The 25613-nt window shown below is 44.6% G+C and overlaps 1 long non-coding RNA gene across 1 annotated transcript in view; it reads left to right on the top strand.

Moving 5' to 3' along the window:
* The first annotated feature begins 8165 nt into the window (after positions 1 to 8165).
* Positions 8166 to 25613, top strand: part of LOC115339774 — a 32760-nt gene continuing 15312 nt past the window's right edge. The window contains exons 1-5 of the long non-coding RNA XR_003922830.1: positions 8166 to 8335; positions 14933 to 15089; positions 15674 to 15946; positions 21146 to 21397; positions 24653 to 24867. This is a non-coding gene — a long non-coding RNA (uncharacterized LOC115339774). The remainder of the gene's footprint in view (positions 8336 to 14932; positions 15090 to 15673; positions 15947 to 21145; positions 21398 to 24652; positions 24868 to 25613) is intronic.

Here is a 25613-nt window from a genome sequence, read left to right on the forward strand (position 1 = left end):
AGACCCTGTGTGGGATTCATGTTTACTTCTTCCTAGCTGTACTTCTCTGTGGTACCTGTGCTGCTTCATCATGACTGGATTTTTAAAAATTTGTTTTTAACAATATCCCAGACACATTGTACGGTCCTTTGTTTTATAACTGAGGAACTCAGGCACAAAAGAGCTGTGAACAGTGTCCACTGACTTTTCTTCTTCCAGCTTGAAAATTGCTGGTGTTGATTATTTATTTATTTACAGCACTATTTTTTTCTAGTGGATTTTCGTAGCTTTCTGAACATTCAAATCTACGAAACTGTCCCTGGATGTCTCAAACAGTGGGAACAATTTACCACGGGAGTGCTCAAGTCTGGAAAGTTTTTTTGCCTCATTTGTCTCGTGGCTTTTGTGGCAAATGACAACAGAGTCCTATGGACAGGGGTTATTATCTTCCCATCAGAGCCCTGATGTGGGGGCTTTGGTGATGATGGTGCTCCCCAATGGCTCCATTTTGACACATTCAAGCAGAACTTTTTTGCTTGAGCCAAGGGATGACATATGGGAATTTGTCAAAATTTTGCTACTGAAACTGCTGGCTTATGCTTCTAATGTTTCTTGTCTGATTATGTACATGGTTGGAGAGTTAATTTACTCTGTAATTAATTGCTTGCCTGTTTGCCCTTGCTAATCTTCCCTTCTTGTTTCATCTTTTATGGCAAGGGGCTTAGTTTTCTAACATGGAGCGCTCTCATTCATTTGGGTTTCTGTTTCTAGACATTTCATGGCTTGTCTGCATTTAGGAAGGTAGCTGATACAGCCCACCCTAGCTCCAGTAAACTGTGCCATATCATCAGTGTTGTTGGGTTAACTGAAGCAAGACTTAGTCGGTGATCGTTTGTTCTTTTCTGGAGCAAGGTTCTTGCCTGAATTTTGTACATTTGGTGCCTTGTGGGGTCTGGGCTGGGGCAGAGTAGGGGTTTCAAATGGCGTGTAATTTCTATGGTAGCTGGGAATAGCCTATGGAAGATGGTGGCAAGACAGTATCTTGTAGTTCAGTTCACTTCTGCCTTCTCAAACTCCAACCTACACTTTAAAGCTAATGTAACAGCTTACCTAAGCAGCTTTGAAACCTATCCAATGCTAGTATCCAGCCTCTTGCCCCTGTTCCTTCCACCCCTTCCCTTGTTCATCTTGCTTCATCCTCCTGCACCTGCTTTTCCTGCATCTGGCTTTCAGCTGCTCCAGGCTATGATGAGCCACCACTCACACCTGCCAGCAATTTCAAAGGATTTATTGAATGTCAGTATTGTTTAGGATGCTCTTCTCCAAAAATACCTTTGCTCCAAAAGGACTCTTGTGAGTTGGAAGGCACCGGTGGCATTTTCAGAAGGACCTATGTAGTGTAGGAGCTCGAATCTCAATGAACAGCAGTAACGAGGGGTGCCTTGATCACTTATATGGTATTTAAAATCACTGCCTGTTGTCTTGAAGCCATCCAGGCAGATGATAAAACATGGCTATGCAAGGATTTGCATTTTTCTCCTGTAGTCCAAACCAGAAAGTTATCTCTTTATGTAGACAGTGAAGTTGCTGTGTTCATGGTTGCTAAATGAATTTTCTGTTGGATCGGATATGTAGTTTGATGAGAAATATTCAGGGGATAGAGATTTGGGTTGGAGTAAAAGTGCGGTTTTCCATTTGTCTGATCAGGAGATTGAAATGACTGCTTTCAGGACATACCCTTCCTCCCCAGAAGAAACAAAACTTTGAAGCAGTTTCTAAAAACCATGGTTCCTCTCCAGGACTGCCATGGACCAAGCTGTAGACCATGGGTTATGTGAATGTGAAGCTGCTCTAGAACTGCTCTATGATAGACTAAACCAGCTGAAAACCTCTCCCTGACCCAACAGCAATCACACTCCACTGATGAACTGCAGCGTTGCAGGTTGTGAGCCAGTGAGAGGGTTGCTGTAATGTCTGAACAGGTGGCGCAGAGGACGGTTAGAAACCATCCAGTTATGGGAAATCTGAGTCATGAAAACCATTGGGTAAATTTAAATACATTATTCTAGCTTGGAGGAGGATACCATCTGGGTAAGTAGAAGGATGTGTGTCTTACTGATGGAAGAGTCATTTCAAATTACAAAAGAACTGTCCTGAGCCTGAAAAATCTGCCAGACCCAAGATAAAAGACCAGCTTAGAATGACACTGATTTAATGTTTGCATGTCAAGAATCCAGCTAAGGAGCATAATGTTAAAATATTTTTAAAAGTGATAAAAGACTTTTGCTGCTATTTGCCAGCTATATGAAGGAGGAAGGCCTGGAAATTTCATCAGAACTTCATATTATAAAGTCCCTTTTAGAGATTTTTAAAGAACTCTTGTATTTGAACTCCAAATTCCATGACAGCTTGGCTTTAAACAAAAAGCTGGGAAAGAAATGGAAGGAGCTCCCTGCAGCCAGATTGCAGTGCGCTCAGATAGGCTAGTAAGACAACCTGGCTTTTAACCTGTTTTTGAGAGTTAAGGCTCTGGTTTGCCACCTGGCTCATCCCTGTAGGTCAGGGTTAATGGTTGGGTAGCCGGGTGGTCTCCTGATGGACGTCCTTCGTCTGTGTTTGCCCAGGACCCACTGCCACAAGACGCATAGCTAACAGCCTGGTGTTCTGGCTCTCCCTCCTGGCACTTGCACTGGCTTCAAATAATATGTAACCAGTCTGCTAGCAGTATGCTCAGGTAAACTCCAGTCCAACTCTATTAATTTTCACAAAGAGCAGGTCCTGCATGGCAGAACTCCTCCTAGATGCTGGTTGAGTGGGGGGGAGTGGAGATGTGACAGTTGACCCAAGTAATGATGGAAAGAAGGGGGAGTAGCTCATGACTTACCCAGCACTGAGCTGTGATTGTGACTGGGGAAATGAAGGCAGTGTGAGGGAAACAATCTGAAGTCAATGGCTCGATCCCTCTTGCTGTGTTGATGGATTGATTGTCCACAAAGTGCATAACAAAAGCACCCCCTGTCATCACCTCCTGTCATCTTCTCAGGAAATGACCTGCATGGCTTGCTGGTACCACCACTCCTGGGGACCCAGCGACAACAGGAGTACCCAGCGAGCCTAACCTGCGCCAAGCATGGAACAGTGATTGCCAAGGTCAGCAGGGATGATCCAGGTCTGATGCCACGGCAGGACAGGATTTGCAAAAAGAAAATCCATGCAGGTACTGCTGCAAAATATGCAAAGACCCATGGGGCTTCCTCTCCACCCTTGCTTTAGGCAGTAATGGTAATTCTAAGTTTTATTATATTTTTTACAAGCATAGATCTCAAAACCCTATGGTACAGACTCATCATTACCATCTTACAGATGGGGTTGCTGAAGCATAGAGAAATGAAATGACTTCCCTGGAACCATTAACTGGGCAAATGACAGGGCTAAAAATAGAGTCCAGATATTCAACCTTTCATACAACCCATTGCCATTCCTAACTCAGAGGAAAGATGCCAGGGAAGTTAGTTAAAGCAGGTAACAACTATTTAACTGAATACAGTTACTGAATCCTCTTGGTAAGATGCTTTCGTGAGATGCTTTACCTAGATAGCTCTGATAAACCCACACATTTTTGGAGAAAAATGGTTGACAGAAAGGACAGCGAGCCACATATGGCTGTAGTGTACGTCAGTCACACAAACCCTAATAGGTTCAGAAGTTCCAAATGCCTTTTAAAGCTAATGGTCTGTGCACTAATATCTCCTGGCCCTGGCATCCAGGCTAGCAGCTGGTGCCACTAATTGGTAGCCCTGAGGATGAGCACGTGTGCAGGCGACTGGATTTCAGGAGCGGCAAAAGGATTAGGATTCCTGCCTTGCTAATTCTATCGTTCAGCATAGTCTTTAATCAAGATGAAAAGTCAAGAGACCGCAAGGGGCTAACAAACAACAGCTTTGCCCGATTACTGGAGTCCAGCTCACTCAGACCTGACAGGCATTGCCTGGAACAGCCAGGCCAGTAACAGCTTGTAAAACTGCCTGAGCTGCAGCTGTTCTTCTTCCCTGTGGTGTCTGCTGGACAAAGCTAGAAATAGCATCAGAGAATAATATGTCTGTCTCTGGCCTTTTTGGGGATGCAGGGTTGATTATTTGAGGGGTGGATGTCAAGTCATATAAAAGCATACAAACACCTCCAGCTAAGCCCAGCAGAAATAAACAGCCTGTCTGATATGGGCTTGTAACACCTACTAGTGAAGGCATTAGCATCTCTCTTCCTTTTCTCCTTCCTGCTCTCTGCCTTGTGGAGTGTTGGAGGAATGTAGCCTTGTGAGGCAGGGCCACGGCAGAAAGAGCAAGAGCACTGAAATGGCTAAAGAAGATTGTCAGAGAGCTGAAGCTGTTCAAGGAGATGCCATGCATTGCTGAAGCCAGTACAGAGCTATTCAGCCCATAGCTGGAGGGCGGTTTGGAAAGCTGGTGTGTTACTTGAGCTGTGCAAAGCAATGGGTACCACCTGTTTTCTTGATGGCAGGAGGTTACAAGGTATCCTCTGATGTCCATTTTTAACCCTGATAATTAAGGTTTTGATGTTCCCTGTGAAGCTTAACATAACCTGGAATTAACCCATTTGAAAACCATCTGTCTTTGACCCCTTGAGAGCTGAGCTGGCCCAGACTTGGGAGTTGCAAAGTCTCTGCAGCTGCTGAGAATCTCCTTCTGATGCTCTGCAGATGGTCTAGGTCCTGGTCCAGTCTCCTGGATGAATTGGGATAATTTCAGATTGCAAATCCTTTGGGGAGGCTCTCCCTGCATTGCTCACTGAGGTTTTGTAGTCCCCAATTCCTGTCAGATCTCAGACCTGTTGTTATCTTCCCAGTAACTTCCACTTAGTTCACATGGTGGAGACCAGAGTGTTACAGTGAGACACAGAAAGAGATCACCAGCTCTAAGCATACTCATCATTAACCTTCCCACCATTCTCCAGAAATATCCTTTCCCATTATGCTTATGACTGAGTCTGAACCTTGCTCCAGATGGCAGTGGGCTGAGGAGATGAAATTTTACTGCAGTCAGAGCTCAAAGAGGCATAAAAGAGGGAAATTGTGAAATTGCAATGACAGGGCTGTTTGGGTAGCTTGTGATGTTCTGGCTTTAGAGAAATCCATGCCTAATACGCCTGCATGGCAAGGTAAACTAAAGACCATATAATTCTATTTAAGCTTAACAGGAAGAAACCCGTGTCTCCGGGACTCCTTGCTGTCTGCAAGCATTAAGGCTAGTTTCTACATGTGTTCCTCAGTCACTCCACGTTAAATCGCTTAGGATAACTTATTTCTGGGATTTGGTTACTACAGAGCTTAAAGGCCTGGCTCTGCCATATTCATGCTTTCTTTAGACGACATCATGATCAGGCACAATGTGACCGTTCAGGGGTTCATCATGGAGGAGAATGACCCCCTTGGTCTTTGCACTGCCCTATCCTTCCTTCCTGCTCCCCTGCTGCTGTACAGAGGAATCTGGCTGCTTATTTTTCTAGTTGTCATGAGGCTGAGCTTGAGATGAGGGAGGAAAGCTCTTTCCAGAAGCCGGACAGAGCTATGAATGGAGTTTGTTTCACGCAATGACAGGATGAAAATCTGGTATTTGAATTGCTGGGGTGAACTGCTCATCTTGGACAAAGCATGCACGAGTGGATGGTGCCTTGCAGAGATGGAGGCTCAAAGGGGAGTAAGAAAGCACCTTCCCAGGTTGTGAGGTGTGGTGCTGCATCGCTCTGTATCACGGTCTGGGTGTCCCATGATGGGAGCCGAAGTCCTAACTTGGCTGACAGAAGGGGAGTTGGTGGTGTCTGGGCACACCTTGAACTCTGTCTCCACATCTCCACTTCCCCTCTCTTTGTTCCTGCTTCTATTTCACTTCCATTGGCATTTGTCACTGCATTTTCTTTCCCTTCCTGTTTTGTTTTTGATTTGTTTTGTTCTCCTGATCTTAACAGTCCTAAAAGCCTGGAACATTTAGGAGTGTTGGAAATCAGCAAATATTTTCTGTTCAGTGTGGGACTTCTTAAAAGGTTAGCTGCGTTTTGATATGATATCATCAGTAGCAGTACATTGACGTTAGAGCATCGTATATTAAACATGAAAACAGATACTTTTCACAATAGCTGCCTCATCTTTCACTGTATATTAATAATGCAGGAAGTTCTAGATCATCTGTCCCTGTCATTGCTACTGCATATTGATACAGTTACAAGGACTTGCTGTTAGAGAGCAAAATATGCGAGGATGTTCCCTGACCCTTTCCCTTCTCCCCATCAGTAAATTCTATAGATTCTGTACAGGCAAACACCACTGTATCCTGGCAGCAATATTTTGGTAATGTCCGTAGTGTGGAGTCTGGATATAACCAAGCATGAGGTGAATGCTAATTCAGAAAGGTTATGTTAGTGCAGATCTTGATGCTCCTCTGACTTACTTATATGATCCTCTTCTGTGCCAGTGAAAATCTAATTCCCATTTATGTCTCTGATCTCTGTCTCACATCATTGCAGGGTAAAAGCATCCATCACTGGACACATTCCTACCTGGAAAGCTGTAGGACAGTATAAAGGAGGCTGCAGGGGACTTGGGGAGTTTATTTAGTCCACCCCACAACCCTCAGGTTGCAGTGGGTTTCCATTGTATGACGTAGATTTTTGAAGACTGAGTTTGTGGAGAAGTGGTGTATGTCTCCCGTAACAACTCTTTTTGTTGAAGTGGTAAGAGGGAGCTGCATTGCTGAGCTCCAGAAGTGGACAGAGGCTACACAGATGGGAAGGGTTGTCTGCCTACAGCTCCCCAGCTACTGCTCGTACATCCACAGGCAGGGTCTCTCCTGTCTCTACAGAAATGACTAAAGCCCTAGGAACCTGGGTACTCTCCTCACGCACTGCAGTATCTGTGTAGTGAAGGAAAGCCAACCCTCTATTTTTCTTCATGAAATTCAGGGTCCCGTCATTTGAGTACCTGCAAGTGGCAGAGCTGGAGTGGATGGCACCCCTTTGTGTCGTCGTCCATGCAAGCAGGGCTGGCCCTGGTGGGTGTTTGCAGGCATACAGCATGCATTAGAAAATGCGGGGTCTCAGGGTCTCCCCTCCAGCTGGCAGGCACAGCTACCACCTGCCTGTATGGGCAAACACTGGCAGCTGCTGTTGAAATGCTTCAGTTCCCCTCGCTCTGAAAGCCACGGTGCAGCAGTGCCTTGTTATTCCAAACGCAATAGTGATAAACACTCCTCCTTTAGTCTCCATTATATTCTCGGAGTTGATGGCACTGTCGGAAGCTCAGGGCTGGGTTTTCCCTTGGTGGTGTCAGCGCTGGACGCCCAGCTGGAGCTGTGCCCTGCTTGCATGGGGTGAGCACGAGAATACTCTTGTCCTCGGGGGGCAGTTCATGGGAGAGGTGACATTGCTGGAGAAATGCATGCTGGCACCCATGGGCAGAGTCATAGCAAGGGTGCTGGGAGCCAGACCCTGAGCAACAGCTGGGGTGGGGGTGATGGGTGACTCTGCAGAGAGACGCTGTGGGGCTTTCTGGAATGAGGACAAGGACTGAGTCTCCCAGAACTCTTCCAGGCACTGGTACATTATAGCCCCCAGACTGATGTAATTAATGAGACATCCAGCTTTATGTAATAATGTGTTTTGTGTGACTCACCCTAATGAACAAAAACAATACCATGTGCCTCCTAATGGGACTCCTGGTCTTTATGTCCCACTGTTTGCTATGAATTATTTAAGGCATCTGGAGGGATTTGTGAGTAATGAAATCTCTGCTGATGCTGTCTCACCTCAGATGACTCCAAAGGTCTGGTTAGCAGCTTTGGTTCTGTTTCAGGCTCGTCCTTCACCTGTAGATCAGCCAGCATGAAAATTTCTCAGTGTTCTTATCCTCTACTTTCATTTAGCCCTTGACACTGTTTCTGTTGCCTTCCCTCAACTTAAAAAACAAGATGCATTTTTCCATGTCACATGACTGCCTTGGGTGTGCTAAGGCTAGGTCTGTCAGAAAAGGAGGAAAAGTAATTCAACTCTTTAATGACAGTAGCAGTAGTCATGGCAGGATCTTATTCAGGGAAGTGTGTGCAAGGTGTGCTTAAGTGCTTTCTGATATTCAAGCTCTTGGACCTCACGTGCCCTCTCCCTTTCATTGCAGGCTTAATCCTAAGGGTCAGAGAACCACAGGACCAGCCAGTGTGCTGGGTCCCCTTTGCTCATGGCCATCCAAGCTTCAGACAGTTAAAGGCACCTGGAGCTCCTTCAAAACCATGGTTATAAACTCCATCAACGATGAACCGCTGTGTGAGTCAGTCATGCCATCAGCAGGCTCAAAGTAGGCAAAGTGGACGGGAAGTGCCAGCTACCATTCAGATTCTATGACCCATTGCAAACCCAGAGGTTCAGTGGGTCCGTGGTTGGTGCTTCTGTTGCAATAAGGAAGTTTGTTGAGGAGGAAAAAAAAGGATGAGGAGAGAAGGAAGCACAGGACTTCTTGGCTTTGATGTTCAAAGGAATGAGCAGATCAAGTCTTTTCGTGGGTGGGGAAGCTGGCAATCACTTTAATTTAATGGTAGAGTTTTTTGTGGTTTTGTTTTGTTGTTTTGGTTTTTAAAAAACTTTTTCACTCTATGCCTTGAGGTTGCATTGCACTTCTGGACTTTGAGGCTGTGTGAAGACATTCTTCTAGCTCCAGCCTTGGAACACAGAGCCTGAAGGAAACGTTGCAAAGATTAAAGATTGCTTCAAGAGAATGAACGAGAGTAGACAGCCGGGATTTCCTAGAGCTAAGAGCTGGTGCGGAGCCTTAGCGCTTTGTAGCAGCTCTGAATCTGCCACTGTCGACAGCCAAAGGGGATAAAACCAAACATCTGCCATCTGTGACTTTTGACCAGAGAGAGGTGATCCTCTGTATTCCAGAGAATGAGAATTTGATTTAAAGCACTTCATGCCCTGCTTTTACTGACATTAGAAGGGCACAGATGTTAGGGTAGTGTTTCTATTTTTAGGAGCCTGTTTGAGATTACAAGCCTACAATAGAGCAATGAGCAAGGGAACCAGTCTCCCTTGAAGGAAATGAGTTCGGAGGCTTTTGTGGAAGCAAAAGGAAAGGGATGGATGTTACAGTGCTGCAGTGAGTGGGACTCTGATACAGGCTGCACTTCCACTGGACACAGATGCCTTGAGTTCTTCACTTTCTCTCTGATTTGGTGCACATTGTCTAACTCCTAAAATGCCTAACCTGTCAAATGCTCAGAAAAAGCAGTTTAAGGGACAACACCTTGAAATACCTATCCTCAAAAAAGTGGTGGCTGTTACAAGTGGCTAAATTAGCCAGGTGTTGCAGGATATTTTTATCCTCTTTCCCTGAGTAGGAGGATTTAAGAACACTTTAAAAACAGAGCCAATGTTAGTTTCAAGCACAAAAATTTAAATAGCTCACAATTTTTCTACAGCCATCAGATGGACCTAGACCAGATCTTTGTAAGGTCCACCCCCTTAATGTCACGTTTAAGGTCACACAGGGGACTTTAAAGCAGAAGCCAAGGGGGTGTGCAGGTCAAAGTTAGTGGTGGGGGCATATGCTGGATGGCAGTGTGGCCTTTGGCAGTGGTTATCTATCACTATTAGTTAAAGAAGCCTTAAAGTGTTTTTAAGTTATAGCAGAGGCCAAATCAGGAAGGGTGGTAAAAGCTACTATTACATCTCAACTTCCTTGGTGTTCCTGAACCAGTGCTGGCAAGGCTCGAAGGAATGGCTCCGTGTAAATACCTGGCCTCAGTAGTCTTAATTGGATATCCTCCTATTCTCACCTTCTCATTCCTCCTTTCTTCAAAAAAGCCCTAAGAAAATTAATCTGTCTTTGCGTGTATAGTTAAAAAGAATACAAATGATCACGTTAACAAGATTTACACTTATTCCTGGTATAATGTTCCCCACTAGGGAAGTTTTTCTTAACCTCTACAACAGACTGCAAATGCCATGTCCAGTAGATAGATGTGCTCTGTGAATTAACAGGTCTTAGTCAGAGGATGACTCGGTTCTGCTCCCCTGAAAGCAATAGAAACATATGGGATACCATGGGAAGAAAATTTAAAAAAAAATCTGAAGACTATAAGAACAGCATGATTGCTAATTCTTCCCAAGATGCAAAGTTTAAAAACAATTAGACGGAGGCACAAACTGTGCTAGCAAATCCATCTCCATGTGCAAAATTTTCTGTTAGCAATTGCAAATTGGACAGTGAGTTGAAATTCTCCCCTGTGGAGCAGGGAAAAGCACAAAGGCTTCTGCCCCTCTAAAATCTTGTTTGTCTCTGTGGTACTTACAGAGCCCTCATTAATGAAGTATTTAAGCATGTTACAACCTTATTGCAGCCCATGAGAATAGCATTCATTTTGCAGGCATAAATTGAAGTACAGGAGCTATGTTAATACTTACCTTGGCTCTGCTATCCCGGGAACAGCAGCCTGCAGCATCCCAAAACTCAAATCTGCACATCCGTGTTGCCCTTATGGACAGGCTACACTGCAAATCCCATCTGCTGCAGTGGAAGGAAACAAGATCCTTTTAAGATCCTTGGGCCATTTTATTTCCCCAGCCTCAGTCATCAGGGGACTCTTACAAAACAGATACGTGGGGGACAGGCACAGCCCCCACGGCCCATCTACCTTTTACTCACAGCCTGCCCTGCAGATCCCGGAGCTGAACTGTCACCAGGGTGAGCATCCAAATCCTCCACCAAGTGAAGAGCATGCGCCATCTGTAAGTTTGGCCTCTGGTCAAGCCTCAGGTGTGATCTTTCACTTTAGAGCAGATGCAGACTTTAAGTGCAGTTTGTTCAAGGTCAGGCAGAAAGTCTGTGGGCAAATCTGGCTTCAAGTCCTTGAAAGCCTGGGGAAGCAGCTATGGCTGAGGTCCTTGAGTCTTTCTGCCAAATGAATGGCTCTTCATACCTTGCAAAAGTCTCTCTGCCTTGGACCGTGCTGTGGGTGGAGCACAGCTCAAGGAGGCGACATTCAGGGCACAGACCACTAGAAAAGGGAGCAGATTTCCCAAAGTGAGGTTGAAACCTCACCTCAGAGCTGAAGTGGCCTATGGTAACCTCAGGAGGAGGACAACACACTGTGGTCCTTCTGATCACCCAGGAGGGCCTTTTTCAACCCCAAATTCCTATAGCCATCTATCTCTTTTGAGAAAAATCTGAGATCACTGCTGAATTGGGGATGATTTCCATCCTGTTTGTGAATGCCCTCTTGCTTCCAGTAATCCAGGTGGCTGAATACTTTACAGATGAATCAATGTGGAGGAAAAAGAAGTCCTAATTAGCTGAGTGCTTTGGCTTTTCAAGTAATGACAGACAAAGATGTTTCAAAGTTGTGGCTCAAAGGTACTGGGTAAATAAGATATCTAAATACAATGCTTTTTTTCATCTCTGTTAGGTGAAATGTTAGATGGTTTTGAAGAAAGTCCCGAAACAACAAGGCAAAGATAGAATAGTAATACATGAAAATGTTGGTGAATTCACACGGAAGTCAGGAAATTTCCTATTTATCCCACAATGCTTCCCTGGACTGCTTTAAAGCCAGGAGTTAAAGGCCATCTTCCTGTGTTCACCGCTTTCCGTGTCTGGAATATATTGAACAATAAAATTGAACATGAATTTTCAGTTCTCAACTTGCACCAGGAATTTTGGTCCTGAGATTTTCTGCCCGGGGTGTTAAAGATAAGAAAGTTTGTTCAGTGAGCAAGAAATTGTTTTAATGTGAACCAGTGACTTTAGACAAAGGTTTCCTTTCAGAACCAGTTAAGCTCAGCAGCTGCCTTCCCATGTATTTGAGCATGAAACTTACTTGCTGTCACTATGGCTTTAAACACGTTAATTAATCAGTCTGTGCCTCAGTTTTCCCTTCTGTGTGGAGGAAATAAGTGTCCGCACACCTTTGGACAGTTCCCTGATCCATATGGACAAAACCCACCAGCTAAAATAGCAATGTTAAGGATGACTTATCCTGTTGGGGTTTTTATTATTATTATTATTATTATTATTATTATTATTATTATTATTATTATTATTATTATTATTATTATTTTCCTTACTGTGGTGCCTGGAAATCACAGTTGTGGATAACATTGAGCAGTCCAAACGTGTAGTCCCTCTGCCCTGCTGAGGGGATCTCCAGAGACCTTGTGGGAAGGGAGGCAGATGAGGCAGCCCACTTTAACCAGCTTGACCAATTTCACGGTCGCTGTTGCTGCCTTTCAACGTCCCGTGAATATCCACTCATTCTGGCTCATTTTGTTCATTTGATCATTTTTCCGCTTGCCTGTTTCAAAAATTCAGCTCTTGTCCCTGCTAATTCAGAATGAGGAGCACTGGGGAAACGTTCTGAAGTGTCCCTAAGCCAGAAGAGAAAGCAGCAGCCACTCAGAAGGAAAACACACAGGCTGGGTATGGAAACACCTGAATGCTACAGATGCAGATCAAATTAAAATGCTTATTAAAAAGCAGGGGAGAGCTTTCAATAGGAAGAGTGCTGGGAGCCATCGCTGGTAGGATACCCTGCACTGTCAGGGAGGCAACAGCAGCTTTTTGATGGCTTGTCATCTTAAACAGGCACAATATAAAATTCACCTAAACTCCAGAGCAGCCTTGGGCTATGAAATTAAGCAAGTCCAAAGAATGCTGTGGGGAGACTAAATGAGGAGAGTCCTTGGAACTAGTCCTCTAGAAGATGTGCTTTTTGGAATGTGCTTATGAAGAATGTAAAATAAATTATTAGCAGACTAGAAAACAATTTCCTTTCACACACAGTTATTCTTGGTTGTGATAATCTGTCCTCTTAATAATTTTAAAATTCAGAAATTTGTTCAAACTTTATTTCTTAGTGTCACTAGAAGGCATTGGAAATCTTTGCCACTTTGCCATAAAGACCAGTTGACAAATATACGAGTCATCATGGGAGTGGGAAAGTTTATTTATATTTTTTCAAGACATACTTAAGGAAAAAGGGAGGGATCCATAGGGCTCAAGCAACCCTTGCAAGATAATCAGATGTAGCTGTAGCTTGTTCACAGTTCATGTTATCACTTGTGGGCCTGATCCTGCTCACATCTGCAGCCTGGCCTCTCTCATCACCTTGCAGTGCCATCGGACCCGGCAGCAGAGCCTCATGCAAAGATGGTTTGGGGGACTGGGGTCAGGTTGTGCACTATCCTTTGCCTAAGGCTGTTCTTTTGTCTACCTGTTGCAGTGTGCAGACAGAAATATATTCTGGCTCGGGGCTCTTAATGTTTCTCCACAACTATTTTTACACCTGTTTTATGGCTCTAGGTAGCAGGGAGTAAGAGGATGTAAAATGACTTTACCTCAATTGAGAATCAGGTCCTATAGATCACAAGAAGTCTGTTAGCAAACTCACCGACATGTGGTAATTAGAGGTGCTTAAGTGTTTGTATATATGGATAATGCAGTTTCTGTAAAAAGATCAATTTTTCCATGTAAAAAATTGATTTTAAATCAAATCAATGCATAGACTTTTCTCTTTCATCAAGAAGATTTAAATGAAACATATCATTCCAGTCTAGTGGATCCAGATCGAACTATCTTGGCATATTAAGCCAAATCAAAACATGTCATTTTCAGTTAATTCAACATTCCTTTGAGTTTGCCAGAGCTGGTTCAGCGCCCTGCAGGAGCTGTAGTTCAGATGTGTGCCATCCTCCTGCTGCCTGGACAGTGTGGTGGCTCATCTGCCTCCCCAGGCTTGGTCCAGCCAGGCAGGACAGAGGGACAGACAGCCATCCTCCCGAGGCTCTGCTCTGCATGACAGCTGGGAGATGGTGTTTGTGCTGAAAGCCCAGGCGGTGGAGGTAAACTGCTTGGCTGCCGTAACAGTTCAACAAGGCAAAGCAAAACTTTTTGATTTATGAATGTAGAAGTGTTTCTAAACAAAACACATTAAGGTAATCAGATTTTCTGATGGATAGGAACTCCAGTTTGCAATATTCTCTAACAGCACTTGCCTATGACTCATACTTGATTTACTTTTTCTTCAGGCAAAACTCCTACTGTGCTACACCTTGCTGTCTTCTGGTCTGAATCAGCACTGACCAGATCAGGAGAGACCACTCACAAACCCTTTTTTGCAAATCTGGAATAATTTTCAGATTCAGCCATATCTGAACTCCTTTTTTCTCTTCATCTCCTAATTTGCAAAGCTTCACAGATACCTTTGTAGCTGTAGGCTTGCACAGATACTTGAAACCATACCATTTGCATCACTAATCATAGGTGTCTAACAGACACAGAATAAATAGACTGTGTGCATCTTATAGACTGATAGAGTCAGATCTACCTCTAACCTACCTTCTTTAAGTGAGTGAAATCCTCTGGATCTCCATGAATTTGCATAAATATAAATCTGAAGCATCTCTGTGCATGCATTAAGTTGGATGAGTCCATCTAATTAGGCAAAGGCTTTTCCTACAAACATCATTTGTAAACACTGGTTGTGTTCAAGTGAAATGTCAATTGACATTAATCCAGACTTTGCCCCTGGTGAGGAGCAAAGCTCATAGGGCTGCCCACAAATTCTGATTTTGTTCCCCAAACTGCAGTGTTAAAGCCGTGAAGGATTGGGATGGCTGACAACTACTGAGTTTGCCTGAGTAAATGAGTAATGCTGACTTTCCCTCCCAGGCCCACTGGGTGCTGAGTGTGATTAAAGGCAAGTCAAGAAGGACTGCGTGCTATTAATTCTATAGAGGAAATCTCTTGCATTATTCATTAGATGTATACGGCTTATTCTAGGAGGAGAGAAAATAGAGAAGCACCTTTGGTTGTATTGTAACACCTGTGAGTACAGCTGGCTCTTTTTCTCTGTGTTCCACTTATTATGTACAATTTGTATGTTTTCTTCTCCATCCTCAGAAAAAAAAAAAGCAACAGCTCTAAAGAGAAGAAACTTGCAATGCTTGTTATTACCACGGCAAAACTCCCACTCCTTCAGTAGAGACAGGAATGGCCAAGCCCTTGTTCAGCCTTGGCGGTAATATCTGCTATCATTTGTCAGCCTTCACATAATCAGGTAATTTAATGTAATTCCTACACTTTCAATCAAGCCTGGTGAGCAGATGGCAGAATTCAAGCCTGTAGATTTTGTCTAATGATGCATTCTGATTCCAGACCCGAAGCCGGCTGCCGGTGCCGTCTCTGTGTTCACGGCAGAGCTCAGCTCCACTCATGCCACTGTGGCATGTGCTTGGGAAAGGGGAGGCTCAGGGCTGGGGTGGGGTCATCAGCCAAGCAGCCTCACCTGGATGGAAACGAGATTAAACACCTTCTCTTTCGTTAAGTGGCTGGAACCGTCTCTTGCTGTATGACCACAGAGAGAAGGTGATGGGTGTCCTGAGATGAGGCAGCACGGGGTTTCGCAGGGCGGTGGGACTTGGCTGGTATTACGCAGCCGCTGCACCTTCCCATGCCCGAGTGGAGGGGCAGCTCCATTGGGGTGTCAGCACTGTGCTTTGAGCGGGGCATTAAACACGGATCCTCTCTGCTTGCCAGCAGAAGTCATTTAATGACAGTAGTTTGGACAAAAGCTTGATGGTGTCTCCAGCACTGAGTGAATACTTTCCAGGCATGGGTAAGAGAACAGTCACTGTTTTTCAGAGCCATGATGCTGCCATCAACATCTCAGCTGATGAGAAGGAGCAAATACGTGGGAATGAAGGAACACAGATGTCAGGGGTTTGTGTGAGCTCCGCTCTGTCTTGGTTCATCAGTTTGGCCAAGAAATGTGATGCCCCATGTCTTATTTCTCCTGTCTCTAAAGAGCAGCAACCCTCACCTTCCATGCTGAAGAAGATGTAAAGCTTAACCCACAAATGTCCATGAAGCGCTTCGATGAAAAATAACAAGGAAATTTGAAATGTTTGTAATTAGGTAAGATTTGAGCATTCCTTTCCAGAGAGCTGCTCCAAAATAACATTTTGCTTTTGAAATAGGGAAAGCCTTGTGTGCTCTGCCTGTGTGCAGAGAGAAAGGCAGACCAGCTTCTCCTGGGAAGTTTGTCTCCACCAGCCTCCTTTGGGAAGCACAGTCTGGCATGTCTGCTGCTCCAGGACTGGGCTTTAATAGCTGGATCTCAAAACACATGACATCTCCTTCCCGTCTCGCCTGGCTTACTCCTGCCTGAGCCCTCCCGCTTGCTCCCCAGCTTCTCCCCTTTGCCTGACTGGTGTGTCTGGCTCAAAGGCAGCTTTGACAGGCATCAGCACACCTGTGTGTGTGTTTGCACAGTGGCAGCACACTTGTATGTGTGTTTGCACACGCTGCTGGAGGTTTCAGCACTTCAAGCAATGTCAGGTTAGCTGGACTTGCTGCTTAGGACTGCTTTATTAAGCAATAACTAAAGATGTACAATCTTTTCATGCCTACTCCCAGAGGAGGGCTGGAGGTGGTTGCTTGGCATGTATCATTAACATTACTTTTCTGATTCTGAGTTGCTAAGCACCCCAAGAAACAACCTGAGAGCTACCCTGAAGAAAGAAAATCTGGAGGTATTGATGTTGCACAAACATCAGTGACACCCCAGGAGAGCTGCACCGTGCGTGAGATTAATGCGCTGTATGTGGCAAGTGACTGTCCCTCCTCTCATTTTCTTGAGGATTTCTCTTGTTGATGCTGCAGCTGCTGGGGAAACGCTGCTGCTGCCAGAGCACTGGTGCTTCTGGGGAGCAGGACGGAGGGGCCAGGGGTTGGAGGCTGCTGAGTATTGCAGGGCTGTCCTGGGGGCAGCAGGGTTTGTGAGGGGACTCCCAGGGGTGCGAAGAGTCTCATTGCCTGCTTGTTTCTCCATTTCTCATTTCTCTTTTCTGGAGTTGTGCTAAGAGGCCCTTTGTGCCAAGCACAGATGTGCTAATGATTGTGGATTTCTGCTCAGTTAGAAGGGGACTGAAAAGGACTTAAAAGGCCTCCTCAAAGAATGCATAGCTCCTGCACAGGTGGTCATTGTTTTGGAGTGACTAGAGCCTTATGAGCAAAAAGGCACAGATATATAGATATATATGCACTTGTGCACTGGGGTGCTTGGGTGCTGTGACGCCATTTGTACGGGCACTTCCCAGATGTCTGGCTGAATCAAGGCAGAAGGTGAGCTGTTTTCTGCATACGTGGCCGCTAAGCTTGTGAGCGTTGTGGGCAAAGCTTAACCAGGCTGTTGGAAATGTTACACAGGGACAAGGAGAGATGCATTTTGTCTGGTGGGAAAAATGACAGAAACAAGAAGGGAGACAAGCGTGTTTCTGTGTTACTTTTGTTGCATGTGCTCATGTTTTGACGGATGGTCCTTCTGCTCCCTGGTGCCCATGGCTGCTGTCCTGACATGTGTGGTTGGAGGACTGGCAATGACCAGAGGGCTCCACTAACACCTTGCTTCCCCCTCCTTCCTCCAGCCATGGAGATTGGAGATTAATTCTCAGCTGTGATAGTCATTGTCTCCTTGTGCAGGTTCATCGGGTGCAACACGGACTCAAGCTTGTCTGAACCTTGATGATAAGCTCTCCTTGTTAGAAGCCATTATATTTGCTACTAGCTGAGTATAATTCTGACTGACTACCGCAGTTCTCCTCTGCATGTAATTGAATTCATATTCATCATAAAGCAATGAAAAATAAATTGTGTATGTGGTTTTTTCCCCCTCATAAAGCAAGGCATGCCGCTGGCTCTGCCTTCCCTGTAATCTTCCCCTTTGCAACGTATTGTAATAGAATTCATGGGAACAGAACAGCTGAAATAGATTGTGCATTTTTGACCCACCTAGCAGAAAGCGAGCTTTATTTCAGTGCCAAGGAGGATTTGATTAATTCAGTTGGCTTCAAGGGAAAGCTAAAGTCTTAGTTTAAGATGCTTCAATACCAAAGAACAGTGCTGGCTCAGCTGCAGGCTGACTACAGTGTTGTGACAGAGGACTTGTGCCTCAAGTTGTGGTGGGGGTTGCCAAAATATGCTACTCATCAGTCGGTTTGAGTCTAAGGTCTCAAAGACTTAGTGTGTTTCCATGCAAGGTTTCCAAGTTCAAGCCTCTGTAACTTGTGTGTGTGCAACACACAAAACATCCAAATTCAAAAGAATCTGGTAGTCCTGTGTGCAGTGCTGGTGGGTCAGTTGAAGGAGTCCATTGTACTGTGGTTATTTGCTGTCACCATGGCAATGACATGAGCTTGGTCCAAAGGAGGAGGAGAACTGGTTTGGGGCTATAGGGACCAAAGTTGAGGGCACAGGGCACTGCTATGCGAGGTGCTCATTCCCTTACACCTCATTCCTGCCCTGCAGCTGGTGGCTTCCATTGTGTTGGTCTATTGTAGAGATGTCCTCCTCTGAAGTAGATGTCAAACCACTGGTGCCCACTAAATTATTTTTAAAACCCTTTTGTGTGGGCATCTCACAAATGGCAGATAGTTGGTGGGGAGCTGGTCAGCTGAGGCCATTGCCTCCTCCCTATCCATGTTTACCTTTTTCTTTCATTCTCCTGTCTTTGATAGAATCCAGACACCAGCAGCTAATGGTGCCTGTGAGCAGAGCTGCTACTGCTCTATAGAGGCCTGTCAGAAATGCTCTGACAGGAAAAAAGATGTGCTCTGCAGCCCCTGGCTTGCTGCCAGCTATGGGATAGCTGCTTGAGAGACAGATGAGACCAGACAGTCCTAATGCATCATAAAATTAGTGAGTTTTGTTCAACAAAGGGTCCAAATGTCTTTCCAGTTAATTATTAATTTCATTGTGGTGAAATCATTGATTACATTTTAATACTGAAAGATGTTACTTCTGCAATTCATGAAATGAACATTAGGAAAAGAAATAAAGAGGAACTGATGGGTAACATGTCCTGAGTGTTGTGTGAGTGAGCAGCAGGAGCTAGAGAGGTTGTGGGGCACCCACTTCTCAGCTTGTCCTTTCTCCACTGCCTCCTCCCAGGACTTGTGCTGGCAAGTGCGTAGGAAGAGGATGCCGAACAAGGCAGGCATGCATGCGAGCAGCACCGTGCTTGTGCTGCCCTGTGTAGGATGTACTTTATGTCCTAAATCAGTACTACTTGCACGCCAGCAATTCCAAATCCTTCCTTAACCTCGCTCAGGTTTGCTGTCCTCCCTTCCCTGTTGCAGTGGAATTTTCTTGAAGTAATAAGAACATGTAGAGCAAGGTTTTAGTCTGTGGGTTCCTGAGAAAGACCTCTGCCACAGAAGAAATCTGGACCTATGACTCAGGAGAGGAAGATAGTCCTCTCCCATCATTCCAAATGATGGTACATGACCATACAGTGGGACGAGGAGGTTTACTACATGACTGTGCTGCAAGACGATAGAAGCAGCACCCTCCTCTGGGGACCAGGACTTCATCACCTTTGCACTGGGTAGTTTGGTAGCTGTGTCATGTCTGAGGGAAGAGCTGAGGCTGTGACAATATAATTACAGTCAGCATTGTTAAAATAATTCATCTGTTTTCTGCCTTATGAGGGAAGTCAAGAATTAAAACCTGCAAAAGGGAAATTTGATGCATGATCCAGTAAACCTACTGGGCATTTGACAGTCTTCTCTAAATTAAAAGTCTATTTTGATGGCTGTTCCTTTGAGTATCATATTATGCATAAACACTCTGTTTTCACCCTTATAGTTTTGATATTTTCTATAGCTCAGAAAACACTTGCTGCTGGAGATAGAAGTTGCCATCCAGCATCAGAAAAATGGTTTCCTTAGGTCAGGACTTCTTCCAGGTCAGTAGAGAGGGTTCAGATGCCACCAGGTATAACCCAGAGGAGCATTTTAAATTAAGTGTTTTTGCAATATGAGTGTATGATGCCATGGATCATATAGTGCTTAGGTGAGCATCTTTTAATTTTTTGTCAACACCCCTCTTTTCTCCCTAGCAGTTGGGCACTTCCAGCACTGTTAATAACCAGAGAGTGACTATGAAGAAAATCCAAGGTGAATCAGTGACTGAGCTGGAAGAAAGAAGGAGGAGCCCTAAGGCTCAGCTCCTTCAGGAGAGGCAATTACCATGAAGTGCTGATTGGACTGTGGTCTTCTAAAGTTTGATGTTCAGGAGGTAAAGACTTAGCACCTGGATTTGCCCCTGAAACCACCAGGTGGGGTAAGAAAAAAAGGAGATATAGCCAAGCTCCTGCTCCCATCCTAACCACACAGGATGTGTATCCTTGCCTGGCTCCATAGCAGTGGGTGACTGCCAACCGTCCTCCCTCTGAACTACAGTGCTGTTCAAGAAGAAAACCATCACATATTCTCAGATGCTTAAGCTGATTGCATCCATGATCTGCCTGGTCAGCCTCTGAATACCACTTCGCCTTGCTTGAGTCATTTAATCACCACTGCCAATCAGCACTATTGAAGAGAGCAACAATACATTTCAAAGCTCAATCACCTTCATAATCATCTCACTGTCAGCACATATGTCTCCCTGGAGGGCAGAATTACTGACAGATGAGTTGCAGGGTGTTTTTGCAATTGAAATGTTCACTCTTATGTGTGTGTGTCTCATGAGCACACATATGACTATATATATACATGCGTATGTATGCTATGCTTTTAAATGTAGACTAAGTGTTGGGAGCAGCTTGCATGCAAGCAGGGAACTATGCATTTAAACAGAATTTGCAGTTTCTTAAATTTTTGGTCGGCTGAGAAATATGCTTAAAGACAACAGTAATGTTGCAAGGCTTACAGTGACACTGGTCGGTGTTTAAATGCACTGAGTGGAGAGGGCTCACATGGGGATGAGTCCATGATAGTCCCTGTGCTGGAAGGTCTTCCTATTGCTAAATCTCCTCATTGTCATCAAGTTGTGCAAGCTGCTCATTTTTGTCTTTTTAAATCGGCATGGACTGGAGCCTCAGAGAACCTGCTCAGCTTTGTGGAGACGGTCAGTCATGGGACAGTCCATTTCAGCCCATGAAGTCTCCCTGCCTGCCCTCCCATCTCTTGCCCTTCTGTCCCAGCAAAAAAGTTTTTTGAAGGCTTGTATTTCCCTGTGGTAACCTTCAATTTCAGGGAATGGGTATCTTCCTGAAAAAACCTCTTCAACTGAAAAATTTCCAACTCTAATAGCTATCCACTCATTCTTTTCCAGCTTTCCACCCGGCTTTCTCTCTACTTCATCCCTCCTGACATGCAGCAGCCAGAGATAAACCTTCTTAGTCTCCACGCTCCAGAGCGGTCTGTCTAGCACCCGTCACAAGTCCTACCTTCAGTTTTGGGGAAAGCACAAGAAACAATGTCACCCGCTAGCTCTGAGACGTGAGCACAGGTCCTGCAACGCTTGTGCTGAATGGCATTACTTGGATCATTAACTTCTGACCTGCAACATAGTGCAAGGCTGATGGTATATAATACTCTGTTGTGATTCATCACCCGAGAGTCTAGATACTAATTATAATCTGCCTCTTATATATGCCACTAGCCTATAATTTTAATCCCAAACATTTGTGTGTGTAATGAGGCAATGCTTTTATGGCTTACATCCTGGTGTAAGCCTGTGATTTGTAACATGCTGGAAATACAAAATCAAATAAGAGGGAATAAAAATAAAACAACAGCAAACTTTTGCCCTTTGAATTTGGCATATAAAAAGTGTTGTGATGACTTTTAAGTTTGCAAGGAAATCAACTGAATGTGCATGTATCTACATCTGTGTATTTCTGGTTTTATACATCTATATAAAGGTAACTTTCAAGATCCAGGCTTTCTTCCCTGATGCTCAACAAAGCAAATCCTGATACCCATTGACCCAGAGGGAATGCTGTGAGCAGGATCAAATCAGAGTAATTTCTGCCTTTGACTTACCAAGACAGAGTATAAGTACAACTCGTCGCACGCAGAGCTGCTTCCCGCTGGCCAAATGGTTTTCCTGGAGGCTCTCAGCAAAAACTTTACTGTCCCTGTCAGTAGCTGCTGGGCTGACACTCAGCCTGTGCTGAGACTCAGACTGAGGGATGTGGGGTCTGGTCCTGGCCCAGGTGGTGCTTTTATTTGCTGCACATGTAATTTACAGGATAAAGATGCAGCTTCTGCACCTTTAACAATGTGATTTCCCCCAACAGACATAATAGGGCCTGATGGCTATGCAAGCTTATGGACTGTGGGACATATGGGCTGGGCAAGAGTTAAGAAGTGCGAGCTATGGGGAAATGTGGTCTTATTAATCTGTACCAAATCAGGAAAATGGCCCACAGGGAGGAAGATCATCAGGAAGAATTTGGGGATTCTGGGCACCTTTCCAACAAGGAACGGTAGAGCATCTGGAAAGGGGAGTCTGGCTGGGGACTGGATGCCAACGCAAGAAAGGGAGGCAGGAGCAGCAACACCAGTGAGTGCAAGGGCAAACGTGTGGCCCTGTAAACTGTATCCTAAAATTTGTTGTGCCAAAGGCATGTGCCACATGCCTGGAAGAGCTGAGGGGCTGGAGAGCTTTAGGAATGGCTTTTGGGAGAGATTGGTCCCAGGAGTGTTGCTGCTGCTTTACATACTGACCTGTTATGAACTGCTTCAGACCCTGTGTCCTGGTTTCAGCTGGGATAGAGTTGATTGTCTTCCTAGTAGCTGGTACAGTGCTATGTTTTTGAGCTAGGTAGGAGAAGAATGTTGATAACACTGATGTTTTCAGTTATTGCTAAATAGTGTTTAGTTTAAAGTCAAGGATTTTTCAGCTTCTCATGCCCAGCCAGCGAGAAAGCTGGAGGGGCACAAGAAGTTGGCACAGGACACAGCCAGGGCAGCTGAACCAAACTGGCCAACAGGGTATTCCATACCATGGGACGTCCCATCTAGTATAGGAACTGGGAAGTGGGGGCGGGGAATCGCCGCTCGGGGACTAGCTGGGTGCCGGTCGGTGGGTGGTGAGCAATTGCACTGCGCATCATTTGTACATTCCAATCCTTTCATTATTGCTGTTGTCATTTTATTAGTGTTATCATTATCATTATTAGTTTCTCCTTTTCTGTTCTGTTAAACTGTTCTTATCTCAACCTGTGGGTTTTGCTTCTTTTTTCCCAATTTTCTGCCCCATCCCACTGGGTGGGGGGGGGGAGTGAGTGAGTGGCTGCGTGGTGCTTAGTTGCTGGCTGGGCTTAAACCACGACACCTGCAAGCTTGCTGCCCCCTCAGCTGGGGCTTGAGCTCACCTAGTCCCCCTGTCCCAGCAGAGCTGCTGATGTCTCACAACATCAACTGTGATCAAGGCTGATGGACCAAGCCTTGAGGCTTTGCAGTGGGGAACCAGGGGTTTGAAGTGCCATCCTGCGCTCTCCTGGTGACTTCAGTAGGTCTGGGGGGAAAAAATCCATGTTTGTCATGAACAACCCACCAGTTTAGCAGGCATGTGAACTAGACAAATCTATGGGGAGGGAGAGGCGTATACTTTGTTGGTATGTTTTTACTAAAGAATATATTTGATTAAAAGTTGAGATAACATGAGAGAGTAAGCAGATAGCAAACAACAAAAAACATTGGGATTTGAGTGCTGAAAGAAGAAACCAGCTTTCCTTGGAGAATGACACTGAGGAGGAAAAGAGAAAGTACTGAGCTGGAAAAAATTAATGTTATATGTTTTAAAATAGTAGCAAAAGCAATAAACTATTCCTTTTGACGGCTTCTTCAAGCAAACCACTTTGGATGGAGGCTTTTCCCTGTAACGAAAATTATAGGATCTCATCTTGGAGATTGGAGTGATGTAATAACCATACAGGGAGTATTTTGATGTCTTGCATGGGTCATTGAAAAACTGCCTGGCAAATTGGATTATGGACTATAGGGAACATTCCTACCACAGCAGGAAAATGGTCTGCATATAGCAAGTGACCAAAGGGTTTTGAAAAATCCCACCGTATGTAGTAATTGTTTCTAGTTACAGTCACAGAAATGTTTCTTTTATTTTCCCTCTCTTATTTTTTGTTGTCTTTTAATATAGCCTTTCCTTCTCATTCAATAACCCTTCTTATACCTTAATTTTCCCTCTGTATTAAGACCTGATGATCCATTAAGGCAAATCCTATATTTCGAATTGCACCTAAATTGATACTGGAACATGGACTGCCTGCCTCAAAACCACTTCCATCCTCTTCTGCTGGAGATTAGATGGATTTTCTTTCTGAAAACGAATGAAAATTTTGATTATGTGTGTCATTCAAACTGCAATTCCATCTTATTAAATGGTTCCAGGCAGTTGGTGCTGGGAACATCGTAATAAGGACTCTAACATCTGAGACTGTTTGGCTGAATCTGTTGGCCAGTTCCACATTTAGTCAGGAAATTCTGGCTGTGGCTAAGTGTGCAAACTGAAAACCATATGAAACAATGAAAATAAGTGTTTTATTATGTTACTAATATTTAAAGTGGTTAAGGACAGCAGCTGTTCATTTCTGCATATTTCAATGCCTTAAGGAAAAAATGCTCTCTGGACTTCTTGGTTTTAGTGTATGCCTTGGCATTACAACACAATTCATCTTCCCTCTCTAACATCCCAGATGTCCCTAAAGTCATTGAGAAAAGAAACCACACATGAAATAAATGCTGGCTTAGACTAAAAGATTATATTTCAAGTGTGCGCTAATCTTTTTCTTTTTCTTTTTTTCCCAAACAGGTGCCAATTTTTTCAGCCTAGATCCAAAGAAGGATGTGGGCTTTGCATTCTTCATTTCTAAGGCACTGAGGCCTTCGAGAGAGACCCAGCATCCTGGGAAGGTGCCTGGCTCTATATAGCACCAAAGAAAGGTCCGGCTGGGATCGGAGGGAGCCTATCGCAGACCTGCTTTTCTCAATGGAAGGTCCACAGCCTGGAACGCTTTCCTGAGGAAGGTACTTTCATGTCCTTATTTAAAATAGTACCAGTCAAGCTTTTACTAATTTACACATAAATGCACATCTCCAGTCAATCCCCAAATCACCAGGGAACAGACTGGGGTGTGCATTAAGGTGGGTCCCTGCTAAATCAAGATTAGTGTATAGAGAGGAGCAAAATTCATGGAGGGAGGAGAAGAATGAAAGCAAATAGGCAGCATAGCATCACTGTAGGTTTGTGGAGGTCAGATTAAAAAAACAGTACAGATTATATTAGTTTGCATGGGTGTCATTCAGGCATGAGTTGCATACACCCATATGCTGTGCAAACAAGACTAATCTCCCCTGCCTTTTGGTCAGTTGATCCAGCTGGAAGGGAGGCAGATTTTTGTTCTTGTTTTCAAAGTCTAATCTCTATTGAATGTGAAATGCAACTGCTGCTGCTGAGAACTGCAACCAGTCCAGTACGAAGGGGATGGGCAACACTCCGTTCTAGTTCAGTGCTTGAGTTAAGGAGACTGGAGCCACCAGTGGCACAAAATCCATAACATCTTGTCACTTCAGTGGCTCCTGCACAACACCTTCCAGGTTAAAGCAAAGGGCTTTTTTTCCCTGATCAGCACTGCTTCCCCTAAAGGCCCATACAGAAGTAGTTTTCTCCAAGCAATATCAGAGCAGGCTGAGAAGCATCAACTGGTGGTTAAGTAAAGGTGCCCACTGCAGAAAAGAGGTAAGAAATAGCTACTTTGCAGGTCACTCCATGT

Source organism: Aquila chrysaetos, chromosome 3 (assembly GCF_900496995.4).
Source record: "Aquila chrysaetos chrysaetos chromosome 3, bAquChr1.4, whole genome shotgun sequence".
NCBI lineage: Eukaryota > Metazoa > Chordata > Aves > Accipitriformes > Accipitridae > Aquila > Aquila chrysaetos.